This window comes from Pagrus major, chromosome 15 (genome assembly GCF_040436345.1).
Source record: "Pagrus major chromosome 15, Pma_NU_1.0".
Lineage (NCBI taxonomy): Eukaryota > Metazoa > Chordata > Actinopteri > Spariformes > Sparidae > Pagrus > Pagrus major.
Window position 1 is genome coordinate 22,313,324 of NC_133229.1, and position 14,640 is coordinate 22,327,963.

At 40.3% G+C, this 14,640-nt stretch overlaps 1 protein-coding gene across 1 annotated transcript in view; it reads left to right on the top strand.

Annotated features, from left to right (window-relative positions):
- The window catches only part of chrm3a (cholinergic receptor, muscarinic 3a), an 87,517-nt gene that overhangs the window by 21,155 nt on the left and 51,722 nt on the right, over positions 1 to 14,640 (top strand). Inside the window, exon 2 of the mRNA XM_073482252.1 lies at positions 8,427 to 8,541. The gene's annotated coding sequence lies outside the window, so the exon portion shown is untranslated. The remainder of the gene's footprint in view (positions 1 to 8,426; positions 8,542 to 14,640) is intronic.

Consider the following 14,640-nt stretch of genomic DNA (forward strand, 5'->3'; position numbering starts at 1 on the left):
CCTCGAATATTCTTTTGTTGGTGCTGGAGCTGGGACAATGCAGTTAAATTCATGAATAATGCTTTCGGTCCTTTCGGGACATTGTAATATTACCTTCTTTATTTTCTCATTCCTTCGAGTCTCAGCCGGTCCTGAGCTGAATGGAAATGGAACGAAGGGTTTGGGGGTCGGCGTTCTCCCATTTCTGATGACCGATGGCAGGAGAGAGATGAAAGGCCTGATGTAAAAAGCCGTGCCTATGCTTCTTTCCCCCTCCACTTCCCCTCCTCTCCTCTTTCCTCCCTCCTCACCTGAGCTGCGATGCCTCTTTTCACAGTCACGAAAGAATACTGAGGGGGTCTGCCAGACACATATTCCTCCTCTTCTTCCTGTCATCCCTTCCAGCCTCCTACTTTTTCCCATCACCGCCTTTTCTTTACACCTTGTCTCGAAGGTACAATATACTTCACGGGGGCAGGAAAAACAACCCACACAGGTTTCGGCTGAGTGAGCACGCTAAGAGCTTTGAGCTTTTGGGATTCTGAATGCTTTTATGCTACTTGGTGGTGTTTGTGCTGATGATGCCCTGGATGATGGCTTGCTAAATGGGCTGAGGAATTTCGCTCCGTGCAGCGAGGATACACATCATTTGTCAAGCAAGCTGCCTTCAATTATCCATGAAACACAATACTAACCATTAACATGAACTTCAATGAAAAGCTTATTTGTTCACCAGCTGGAAATCGGAACAGGCAGAGCGACTCATAAACAGGAATTTGGTTGTTCTTGGTCATCTTGCTACCAGGCGCAGAGCTGGTGCAATTGCCGTTGATTTTCCGTCCCCATGCGGTTAAAGAGAGCAGATTTTGTCTTAAAAACCTCCTCTTTTTGTTTGTGTTACTCAGTTTGTGGTCCCATTTGTCCTAATGGTTGCATTTATTCCCCCCCCCCCCCGTGCCGTTCACACCTCACGCCTCCTCTCTTGTGCTGTCGGCTCACATTCAGAGTGGCTCTAATTGAGTTTTTGGACAGGCGGCCCGGTCTCAAACGCTCCACGAGAGATAAAAGAAATTTTGCATTACAGCATCAAAGGGGCGCCCCCGCACCCCTCACCCCCGTTCCACTTCCACACTCCCCACAACACGATCAGATCAAATGAACATGTAAGGTCAGTTTAGCTGCGAAGGGTTAATGATGTGGAGACCGCGCTCGGATTTTTAATTCACACTCTGGGCACATAACTACCCTCAACCCATTCAAGTCTCGTCCCTCCACTGATGACTCATGCACTTTGCACTTTTTGCGAACAACCTGTTTATTTAAAGCACTTTATATGAATTCATTTGACTGTAATTTCATGTGGCTTGGCTTGGATCTGTTATTACCTGACAGTGTTTGCTTCATCAGGATCAATAGGCTGCTAATGACGGCAGAAACAGGGTACATGATGCAGCTAAATTCAGCGATGAAGTGTCCTTTAGCACAGAGGCTTACTTGAAGTGGCACATTCCTGAGATCTTTTCGCCAAGGTTCATACTCTATTTTCTTCTTCGTATCATTTCTGTTATAGCTCTCTTGTTTCTCTAAGAGTATATAATAACAGCCATGCTTCTCACTTGGACAGAGTAAATGGGGCAACTATATTAAACCCTGACATCCTCTACATTTCTACTTCTCTACTGTGGAATTGTAGTGCTTGTTGCTGTACAGCTCCTGCAGTACAGAGATTTATATGAAGCTTTCATATCCGGCCCTACAAGACTGATAGTAATCCACTGACCTCGGCTGAGTGAAGTCAGCTAGATAAACGCAGGGAAGTGTGTGCCTGTGTTTGCCCACCCCGATTCAACACAGGAGATTCATTAATATGGCCATGAGTCATTTGCTCTGATGACAAAAGGTTTATTTTATCTGAGTGGTCATTCACAGTAGATGTTGCATCAACCCGGCAGGTATTCCAGTGCAGTTCAAGAGCCAGATATTGCGCACGCCACCAGCCATTGTTTCAGTGTTTGTATCTCTTGCACCACAGGGTCAGTGCTGCAAAGCCATAACCATCAGATGTGACTTTGCTGAAAGACCTGGTCCAGATACAAAGGCCAGAGGAAATTCAAGGTGCCCCGTGGAGTTTTCTTGGCAACAAACAAAGTTCATATTCAGCACTACTCACCAAAACATGTATACTCAAGGCCTTACCCTCTTCTCATTTCTCAGTTTCTCCTTCTCTTTGTGTAAGATGTGAGATGCGAGATGTTATCTGTTAAGTCCTGTTTTTCGTTGGTTTCTACCACTCTCCCTCTTTTTTTTTGCCTCCTCAATCATTGTTAAAAATAAATGAAGGTTTTGTCTTAATGAGGATGGCCTAGAGCTTAGAAAAACATCCTTTTTGTTGCAGTCTAGAATTAGTATATATATAAAGATCTGCCAAATTTAAAGAAGGTAGCTGGTTCCTTTTAAATCTCATTGATAGGTGACCCTTGTGTTTATATTTGGATCATGGTTTGTGCCTTTGAAGAGCTGCAGCTTTATTTGGGAGGTCGATAAGACCCGTGCTGCCGTCAGCGCTGATTTATCCGAATACAAAGACTGAATGAATCCTGGATTTGTCTTAAAATTGGCTGTGACGGTTCACATTTTGTCTATGTGCGGAACTCATTAGAAGGACGACTTTCAAGAAATGTGAAAGGGTGAGAATGCTTTGCTGTTTGGCAAGTTTTCAAGGCCTCTATGTCTTTCTCTTGTGTCTTGTTTCTTGGAAAGATTAGATAAGAATACAGCAAAGAACAGTGTTACAGATCGCTTAAGATGTTTTCAACTTCTTGATTCAGATGAGTTCAAATGTGGAACTGACAGATCCGAATGCCACTGCTCGGAGTTGACCTTTTTGCCCTCAAAGTGACAAATATAGATCTCAGTTTAAGGTTAATTGATTTTAGGGAGGAAATTGCTTTATTCTGTTATAAGCTTCCAAAATTAATGTTCCATAGTTCATTTTATTTGGCCTTTATTTCAAGTTTTCCGCCTGTGTTCCCTCCCATCATAGGCTTTCTAGTGGCTGATTCTCTTCCATCTGTTTCCCAGTCAATTTGGCCCTTATTTCCTGCCAATTGGTCTACCTCCATGGACTCAGGCCCATTTAAGGAAGTGTCACATGTTGTGATCATCAGCTGTAGTTATGGCAATCAGTCATTGAACCTCTCGGCGTCGCAGCAGCTCGGCTGAATTTTGAGTTTTGTGTATCACCCTTTAGAAGAGCACTCAGGGAGGAAGACGTGTATGTGTGGAAATGGCAGCATTTTAGCAGATGGCTCACAAATTTAACAGTGTGAAAGTTTTAGGAAAAAAAGTTCCTGTGGTCAGATTGCTGTCAAGATTCAGCAGTTAATTGATTGCCTGGATGCATATATACACAATTTATTTGAGTCATATACAGACAGCTGACTGTCATCTGCATACAAAGCACTGTTAGCTCATTTTAATTGCAGGATTGCGTGTAACTATTCGCAAGAAACAAACCATCCTCCCAGCACAGCAAATATGAGTCTTCCTTCCTTTATTGCCATGTACTTAGACACTGTTTAGGACTGGCACCAACACGCTGCCATAAACAGTAATGTCTCAACCATACAGTATTTATCATCACCCATGTTTTTCTCTTCTGCTGTCTCTAACTGAGCCAGAGCTTTGAATTCCTGTGGTACAACGAAACAGACGGCTTACAGGAAAATCCAAACTGAAATGCGTCGTCACCCATATGCCGGAAAGATTTTCTTTTTCCCTCATAAATTTTTTAGAAAGCTCGCAAAGTGGTGACTGAGTGTTGATCAGGAGAAAGCAGAGCTGTCCTGCTTGGCCGACAATGTGCGCTTACACCTATTAACCTCCCCCGTTTTACATGAGCTTCAGAAGACACTGAGGAAAAATATGTGGACTTTTGGCAGTCGGGTAAAGGTCTTATTTGGGTTAAGCTGTTTCAGTCCTCTTTGATATCCTGCAATTGAGTTTCCCGGCTGACATGCATAAACCAATTAACAGAATATCCCTGTCCACCTTTGTGGCTGGAAAGGTTCTTCAACAGAATCACCCTGCACTGAGCAGTAGGTGTGACTGCAATGTGCTTCCTCTGCTTTACTGTAGCTCATAAATGGACCATTTTGGCTCAGTGGATCATTTCATATTTAAAGGTGTACCATACTATTTAGTGAGTATTTATTTATGAGTCTGAAAATGCACATTAACATCAATCCAACACAGTATTAGCAAAGATGAATTAGTGGAAAAATAATTTACACAACATTGTTGATCCCATTTGACACGCAGTCAAGCTTGTGCACCCACCTCAGTTGGGGTGTGTGCTAACGCTTTTAGCTTAGCAGCTACAGTGAAGACTTCAGCTTTGAAAAGGGTGTGTCATTTAGATTTAGTGTAACATGACATCAAACTACACGTTAAAGCACTTATTTGATTTTTTTTAACTGTGTGTGGGAGAAAACTGTCTCCTTTATTGTGATCCAAGAAAATCTTAATGTGGTTTCAATCACACCATATCCACACAATGCAGAGCCGTGGTGTCTGTGTGCTGCACATGAAGTAGCCGCTCTTATCAGTGGGAGCAGATGGAGAGCGTCCAAGTGAGAGGCTCAGTCTGGCTCCATGTATGTCATAAGTAAGAGAATGACCTTGGCTGAATCTCAATTGCGCTTCAACCATAAGAAACACACACTTTCTGTCCTCGTCTGTCCTTCTTTCTGTACGTCTCTCTGTCTTCTTAGCTCCCTCTGTCTCTCACGCACATGCTCCTACACATTCCTGTATGCAGTTTTGCAGCTGGAGACAATATACACTCCTCCACACTATCACTTCATCAAAAGAAAAGCCATTTGTAAGACACTCAGTGAGGCACCGAGGCTCTTGCAATGCCCTTACATGCAGGTGATTACATACCGAGTCATTTGTAGCATTCACCACAGTGGGTAGAAGTATTTGCTGCAAGGTTAAGATGCAGCTTGATAGTTAATATCTGAAGTAGCGTTGGTAAACATTCTTCTATTTGCCTAAGCATTCAGTGAAGTTTGAGCTCCTTTTTTATCATACCTCAACAGAAACTCGCAGCTCCTAAATCAACCCGACTCTGGGTATTTGACTCGTGTAACATAAATCCCAAAAGACATTAATCAAGGGCAGTTTTTTTTTAGGCTCTGTGTAGTTGTTCTCGCCTTGCTGAGCTAACAGGGAAGGATAAACACTCACTGAAAGGTGATATCAATGTATTTTCGGCCAATAAATTTGAAGAGCTTCGCTGGGAGATTTATATTGGACCATAGCTGGTTGAGATAAGGGGCTCCATTTAGGAGGAAGAGAGGAGTGGGGCTGTGAGTGAGAGTGTCATGAGATTTGCAGGGTTTAATCTCCACAACCCAACCCATCATGTTGTAGTCCTATACCACGGTGGCTCTGTGCTGCAGTGGTCAATCCCCTGTGCTGGCCTGAGGCGGCTGTAAACTCCTGCAGTATGTGCCTCCTTTTACACTTGAAGCCAGCAGGTGGTTCATCTCACCAACAAGTTTTTCTGTTGCATAACGTGTGCAGAGGTTTACTTAGCCTAGTTACAGCGGAAGTGCTTCCTAAGAGGATGATTTATGCATCACTATATTGAAACGTTTATCACGGTAGTTGTTACGTTGAGTTAAGTTCTCATAAATGTTTACAGCAAGTAACAGGCAGTTGTGACTGTTACATAACTAACTGAGCCATGTAACAAAGGCACGTTAATTTATTATCTATTTAGACTGAAGAATAAAAGAGTTTAATTGGATTATGGTCAACACATCTGACCTCCCAGTCTGCACCAACCGGGATTTCAATGTTGAATTTTCTAGTTGAAAACATCAACGTCACAAAACACACATTTATGTAATCATTTTTTAAATAATTTGTTCATTTTGCACTGGTAGGGAAATTTCAATGCATTTAATGTTTCATATAAAATGTTATAAATATAGAACTATATGGCAGTATAGCAGTTTTTTGGGGGAACGCCTGCTGTGAGCTGCCAACAAGAAACTTTCAGGACACTGAAATGGGATCAGTTTTATGCATTAATGTAAAATAAGCTAAATGAAGCAATCAAAATGAAGGTTTGATTTACAGCACAACCTGCTTTCATGACTCCATTAAGACTAAGTTATTAAATAAACTTACACTGGTTCTCCTCATTTTTCTTCTTCTCCCCCTTCAACCCCAACGCCAACCCCTGCTGAAGTTACTTGTTTGCATGAAGCAGTACTCAAACTGTTATTACTCCATATAAAATTATAACGATATCACTTTACCCCTTCAGTTAAACGCTTACTTCTTCTCTCTTATTTCCACAGTAGTGATGATTGTTTCCTCATTTGGGAACGAATGCTGTGTGCCTCGTGATGGTAGTTGCTAGGCTCTGAGGAAAACAGAAAGCGATCCCGTTTTCTTTGCGCCAACACTAACACTTGGAAACGCTAGATGGGAAAAAGTTGGAAAGGTTCCACTTTATAACCTAATATGACTAGCTAGGTTAGCATAATCAGATATTTCCCATTTATTCTATGTGTGCATATATCAAAAAAACACTGACAGCTACATTAAAGTATTCAGCACAGTTTGAAATATTGTTTACGGCATCTGAAACTGTCTTATTTCTAAGTTTTACTCCCATGTGATGCTACAGTGAGTTCCTCTTTACTGCTTTTGATTGGATGGTGCTGCAGATGTTGTGTAATACCTGTTATACAAGAGCTTAGGAGTGACTTTACATGCAAATTTAATAGGTTAACACATACAGTATCTGGTGTAAAACAATTGAAAACACAACATTCTTACGAATTCGAACATACATCCTGTTGTAGGAGACACAAATACAGCAGATTTTATACTCAATGCAGAGAATTGTTGCTTTGTTTTGTGATTTGCTCCGTTGCCCTCCAGACATCTGATGTATGGATGGATTATTAAACGCGAGTTTCTTTTCACATTCCTCACAGTTGCATTTTGACAATGAGCCCTTCAAGAGTTTCTTCCTCAGTATAATTCTCTGTGAGAACTAAAGCTTATATAATGACTTGACCTTTTATCTATTACTTTAAAGGAGTGGCCTTCACATGTGCTGGCTGACACATTTCTGTTTCAGATTGGTAATGAGCCATTGTACATTCACATTCACACTCTATCTGGATAATTACCATTTCATATTATTGAGAGAAAAGCCCCCCTTATTCATAGGGTATTTTCGTGCAAATTGAGACTCAGATCAAGTCCTGTTATGGATTTAAAGTGGCAACTTGAAAATGTTAATTGTCTAATTCAGTCCTCTTTATGGCTCGCTTGAGAATGCCCCTGCAGACTCAGCCAAAATGTGGAGCAGAAAGGCCGAGTGAGGTTGTCAGCGTTAGGATGAAGCACAACATCTTGTTAGAAAACAGTTGTGGATTTTTATTTAAATTGGTGTTTTCAGTTTGGACTTCATGCAGCCAATGTAAATGTCAGTGTTATTAAAAAAAAAATCTCAAAGAGGAGGAGAATCGTTCTCACCCAGAAATGTCGCCCAGAAGAGAAATGTTTCCTCGATTGACCTTTGAGGTATAATTTGTAAATGTGATGCAAAAAGGCAGAAGTGTGCTCATTTGTTTCACAATAATGGAGGTGTGTGAATACGAGTATCGCGCCGCTGCATCGACTGTCCTCCACTCTGTCACCCTTTTTTCATTTACCCATCCGAGCCAGCTCTGACTTCCGTTTTTAATAAATCCTTTTCCAGTCTGGGAACTGCTCCATTACTTTTGATTATTTTTAATGGCAAGCGCATTTTTTTTTGTAGTACATTCATATTTGTCTCTTAAGACTTGAAGACTGTTTTAATGAGCTCTCATAAGGTCTGCTTCCTTAGCCCCTGGCTAGATCCAGCTATGTGCAGCAGGCAACTCTACTAGACCAAGACTATATAAGGCATGAACACTTCCCTAGACATGAAGACATGCCATTCTTCCCTTTGACAGATATTATCCAGCGGGGAATGGTAGCTACACTACTCAAGTAGATCCTTGATTAAAACATATTGGATAAATAAAGCATAGGGAAAGATTTTACAGAGAGCAATATGAGCTATTTGGCAATGACACACATGAAAGATATACAAATTAGTTTCAAATTGAAGACATTTGGCTCTAATTTGAGAGGTGTAATGTATATTTTCTGGATGGAAAGAGAAGTCATGAATGCTCAAACTTTAGTGACATAGTGTTATAGTCTTTCCCAGCAGTTAAAGCTTGTCCTTCATTTCAAATGCAAAAAAAAAAAAAAAATCAGAGCGCTATAGGTGTTTCACTTCCTAATTTGGACAAATCATCTTTAACTTATTCTCTCCTGTCCTCTCCTTCACCCTCTGCCCCCTTGCTCCCTTGTCTGCCTCCCAGACGCCATGATCCGGCCTGAGGAGGATAATCGCGCACCCGCAGTAGACAGCATGGACACCAAAAGGCACGCTGCTGAAAGGTGACCTCCAGACACTTCACCTCCCCAAAACGTTTGGTGAGTAACAGGATTCCTTGTGTTCACAAATGATCTCCACACCCCCTGTCAACGTTTGGCAGGATGAGCAGCTCCGAGCCATTTGCTAACACGATGTTAGACACTTTAAATGAAGTCTTATTAAAGTAAGCACGTTATCAAATGTCTTTTTCTCGGCCACTGAACAAAAAAGTTCAATGTGGATTTTCCTGAATGACCTCTGAAGTGTTGATTGATTCATCCATGCTTAATAATTGCTATTTTCCCCTTTGAACTAAGTGCCGCTAACCTTTAAAGCAGAAAAAAATCTTTATTTCTTAATTTAAGTTATGTCGTTTTCCTAATGACCAAAGTATATTGGTATTTTATCTGAAATAGCCTTCAATAAGATCAATAAACCTTTGCACCCATGCACATGTTTGTGTATGTGTGTGTAAAGGATATGGTTATGCGTAATAATGAGTCATTAAAGACGGTTTGTGTTTCATACTGACATGTTTAACTGAGGGAGTGATCACATAGCTGTGCTTTAATTACAAACATGATGTCATGACAAATGTTTTCTCTTTTACAGAATGATGTCAAACATATTCTACGTTTTTGTTATTGTCAACGAATCCCATAAAGACCAAAACCAACAATGTTCAAGTCCATTGTTCTAGTCTAACCTTCCTTCCCTGTCTGTGGCACTCAACCCATTCCTTTCTACTGAAGACTTAATAATTAAAATAAAAAAAATGAGAAATATATAATTTTATTGTTTATAAAGGCTCAGTCATCTCCTGAATTAGTTAGGTATATATATATACATATAACATTTCTGGCAGCAGGAGTGACTCCACTGGTTTCTAAAATAAGTCCAAATGTATGCAGCAATACAATACAATACAGCATGATGTCGTCGGGTTCGTAGTAAGATCCAATCAGGATGTCCACCCTCTTGTTTAAACATGGTCACTTCTGGTGCCAAAAAATCAAGATGGCTGATGTCATGGAGGGTTTACACTTAAGAACATGTCAACGATGTGGCTCAGGCAAAATTTGACAGTGAGATCAATGTATTGATGGTTAAAAAAATAAAGAATAACACCAGACTTTTCTTTAAATGTATTAATTAAAATCTGACAAATACATTTCACTCAGTCTCAATCACGAAACCAGTGCAGACCGCTAAATTGTAAGTACCCATGTGAAAATAATGTTCAGTCATGTTTGAAGTTAATTTGGATGCACATTCCAGGCAGTTTATTAGCATAAACAAAAGCCCATATACGGCAGCAATCCTCAGTGGTGGGTGCAAACCATCTGTAAGTTATTACCTGTGGAAACATCAGCACACACGAGGCTGAAAAAAATAAACAAACATAATGATATTAGCTTGAAAACAACAACCACAAAACACCACTAACACGACCGCTACTACTACTACTACTACAACTACTACTACTACTAATAATAATAAATGTAATGTTTAATAATGTGCAGTGTGATCAGGAGCCCAGTGAAATAGAGAATGTGGGAAAATCTGTGCTGCATGTACACATCTTGAAATAAGAGCCCAAGAAATGACATTAAAGGACAGGTACTGGCAATACAGGAGGGGGACAGGCAGTACTACTGTGTATTAAGATCCAGAATTGGAGAGGCTGCTTTTGATTTTAAGACCTAAATTATCACTTGTGACTAGTCTGTGATTCACTTTTTAAAGGTCGCAGGTTATAGAAAGTGATATGTCAGTGTTTTATATAATGAAGTAGGTCTAAGTATAAATACTGTTCAAGTACCCAAACGCTCAATCCACTGAGAAATGCATAAAGCCCGTATTCAGAAACTAGCTTTCAAATGAGCAATTAGGACTTCAGTAGGATTGTGATGTCACAACTATACAGTCACCACCCTCATCCACGCCCCCAGCACAACCGTGGCTGCAAAAACACGATGCTCAGGCCTGTGAGAGCTGACCAATCAGAGAAGACTCGGCTTAAAGGAGGGCCTTAAAGCGACAGGCACTGAGATGGAGCATTCAGACAGAGGGTGAATAGAGGTGCTGCAGCAATGGACACTATGAGAAAAATAATGTGTTTTTTGAACACTAAAGCATGTAAACATTTTCTAGTAGACTGCCAAAATAAAAGCATGAACCTGAAATTGAGCACAATATAAAACCTTTAATGGTCCCCGGTTATAAAAGCTAATTTCACCTTGAGTTGAAACATAGAGACAAAAATCTAAATCTAGTAGAATTTCTAATATCTTTGGAGCGTAGGTTATGTGTTATATATCAATCTGTGGCCTAAAGCCTTGTTTAAAAAGTAATAAAATTCATCCCCTGAGCGTAGCAGACATAGATTTTTAGACAGGTTTTGTGTGATAGTATCTACATGCTGCTTAGCTTGTTCTGTGATAAAATATTACCTTCAAGTCCTCTGAAATGTTAGTATTAGATGAAGTAGCCTTTGGCGAGAGCGCCTCGTTATGGAAATCAGGTTTTGCACTGAAGATTTGATTGATAGCAAAGCAGAGAACCTCAGGCTATGATCAATGCAATCTCTGTAAGTGAAACCTACACAAATTAACATTAAAATCAAGCAAACATAAAAAAAATAATCATTTTAATTAACTGGCGAAAGGCAAGGCTCATTTGTCACAGAAGAAATGGCGCATATGTGCAGTATACATGCTGTTACCCCATACAGAGTTCAGTCGGTTTGCAGTTTGTCACCCAGCGTATCTGTGAGTGTGAGTAGAACAGCAGAAATGGTAAAAAGCACTCAAGCATTGGATAGAATTCAGTCAGCATGCATTTAATTTCGGGTTCACAGTAACAGGAGGCACAGACATGGTTATACAAGAGCTATGGACGAGCACATTTGGGCGTGTGAGCGTAGGAAGGAACAGATAAACCATTTCTGTCACCTCATTTCTTAGAATATGATTACCTGTCTGAAGTAATGTGGTTGTCCTTCGCTTGTTCTATATTATCTATTTCTGCTGTTGGTTACATTGTTAGATTTTATTGAACACTCAGGATGTTTAGTGGCAGATTGAAATCATTCATTTAAGGTCTGAAATGCTTTAAGGTTTAAATGTGTTTCTCCAAAGCACTGGAGGAATCTTTTTCAACACATGAATATATATATACTGATATCCCAGAAACTTTCGGACATTATATTCAGTCTAATTTGTTACTGAGTGACGTCTATTTTCTGGTAGAAATGATTAGTAATTATGTGGAAATTTTTCATCATTAAAACTACCAGCTTCATAGAAGATACTGTTAAGTCCTAGACGGATGCAAAATGCATAATTCAGGCCAGACATCTCTCTTATCTGATGCAATAATTACAGTATGAATAACTTGTCTTGATAATAACAACAATTTGTCCTGCACTTTACAAGCACTGTATGAGAGAAAACGAGTGAATACACATATTTTTTTTTTGCTTTGCAGTCTCTGTCGTGAACTGTCTGTTGTTTCTGGCTCGATATCTCAGCCATGTCCGTCAAAATTGAACCGATGGAGTGTTTGTGAGAACAAAAGGTGAGTTTTAGTGAAGAAAACCGGCCCAGGGGGACTTCATTAGGGAGTCGGCTCGTGCGATATAATACTTCAAAAATTATTAAACTATTTGGTATTCAGCTGCGGTTCTCAGGGGCTCATACTTGCAATTACAGAATAATCCTTGACTAAGTTAGGAAATCTCTGATCAGGTCCATGAATACACACATGGATGCACACACACACACGCACACACACGCACGCACACACACACATACACAAGCTTAAAGTTAAGCTTACTTTGCTGACTTCTTTATTGTCCCCACAAGACTTGTGAATTTTAAACACTGCGGTGTTTGTTTTCAGTCTCTTTAAACACTCTTCAACTTTGCCAAATGGAAATCTCACTCTTCATTAATATTTATGTCTGATTTCAAGACAGCGTGGAAGCCGTTGTCAATGCTGGGTGTTTTCTAGTAATGCAAGAATCATGTTACTTGGCCATTAATATTAATTATCTGTCGGTTCAACTGTTGTCTTATATTTTTAGATTTACTTAAAGCAGCAGAATACTAAATTATTTCACTTCCCCATATACGCAACACTTGTTCACTGTGCACTTGAATAAGAATTATCTATCAGATATTTTGTACAGTGCCCAATGTTTCTGTATTGCTCTGCGTAATATTTGTAAATACAGAGCGTCTGTTTGGACCCGTTGGGACAGCATTTGGACAGCCGCTGTCCTCAGCGCTGAGGTTCAAAAACAGTTGCAGCACTTGAGAAGGATGCTGCTTGTGCCAAATGTCGCTGAAAAAGATGCAATGTGACTCTTTTTTAAAGGCTCTGTTCTCTCTGCTGTCAGTGTGTATACACTGTATGTCTTCCATGAAGGCTGTTGGCTGTCGTGCATTTCTTTTTTTTCTGCAACTCAAATCAAACTGTGTTTTTTTGCAGCAGTCCCAGTGTTTTAATGAAGCACAATGGGACATTTTTGACAGCTGTTGTAGCTGCAGCACAAAGGATTACAATGAATTACAATGAATAAAGGATGTGATTTGGATCGGCCCTCATACAGCTGTTGGTCATTTAAAAAAACAAACAAACTTGCATGGGCTATTTAATGATCGTGCTGATTGACTTCAGACGTTTCATTCTTGTGAAGAATAATGTGTAAATAGCACACTTCATGTAACAGGCTGGACATCACTTAGATTTCCAGCTGGGATCATTACAATAGTAACTAGAATGACACTCAGTAGAGCTCATACCCTCGCCAAGGCCCAACAGTTCTCCTTAATTCAATCAAGCCTAATCCAACATCAAATAAAACATATTTAAATCCGCTAGAACCTGATTTTTATTTGGCTCTGCATCAAATTGTACTCCCTAATACCATACCAGCCACCTAACAGGCCTGATTTTTCATCAAGATCCATGCTCCATTCCCTGAGAAATGACCAGAAATGTAGAAAAACGAGCAATTTCAACGAAAAGTGAATCCTTTCCTTTATTCAGATCTACATCAAAAGTTAATTGAGTCTATTTTGGGCTGAGATCATCCTCCATCCAAGTTTCGTTGAAATCAATTCTGTAGTTTTTGTGTACTCCTTCGAAAACATAACCTCCTTGGTGGAGGTAATTATATTTCAGGAGCTTGTTATACCAAGTAAGTCTTTCTTTATCTGCAGATTGTTCCAAATAGATACAAATAAGATCTCTGATCATGCAGATGGTACAGAAAAAAGTCTGAACAGTTGTTTTATGTAGTGTAAATTCACTTTACTTATATGTTATTTTTTACATCTTTTTGGGACGCAGTACAAAGTGTTCTGAATCAACCCAAAACACATCGTTACATGCCTGCCAACCCTCCCTATTTTAGAGAGTCTCCCTTTTCATAACCGTTTCTCCCGCTGCGCTACAGTTTATCCTGTTAATCAGCTGATTTAATGGTGATACAAATCAAACGGGAGTTTCTCAGTTTCTTTTGGGATGTGTGTGTAGTGGTACCTGGCAACCAAACCGAGAGGCAGAGGTGATCAAACGACCCTGCCTGTCAGTCGTTCCTGTGCTCGCTCAGCAAGTCCTCCGCTTTGCACAGTTTGCAGCTGAAAAAAGATGACACGGGTCCCAAGAAGAAGACAAATGCACTCCCAAATTTCACTGAACTCGCTGCAAGACTTTCCTCTTTATTGACATTTGCCCCCTGTCTCACTGGCTTGTCTTCTTGCCTTAACTCTGCAGACTGTAGGAGGCTCCTCACACACTCACTACTGTGAGCTATGACTTTAAGAATAATAAAAATGTAATTTTACTGTCACACCTTTGGGTTATATGGCTGAGGATATCTCCCTCTTTTTCACAGATGTCGGCAGGTATGTTGTTAACGTACTGCCTGTCTTTTCCAGTTGTTTCCTCGCTGTGTAGAGCTGTTTATGCATTACTCATATGTATGAGTTGCTTTAGGGGACAGTTGTGTGAACTACACACAGACAGGGGTGCTGAGATGGAACGGCTCTGTGGGCATGAGGTAAAGCCTCTGGGGACAGAACGAAGAAGTCATGGATGTTCAGGAGAGGAAAGCACAGCTGCAGCGCTGCAGACCCACAGCTGTGACA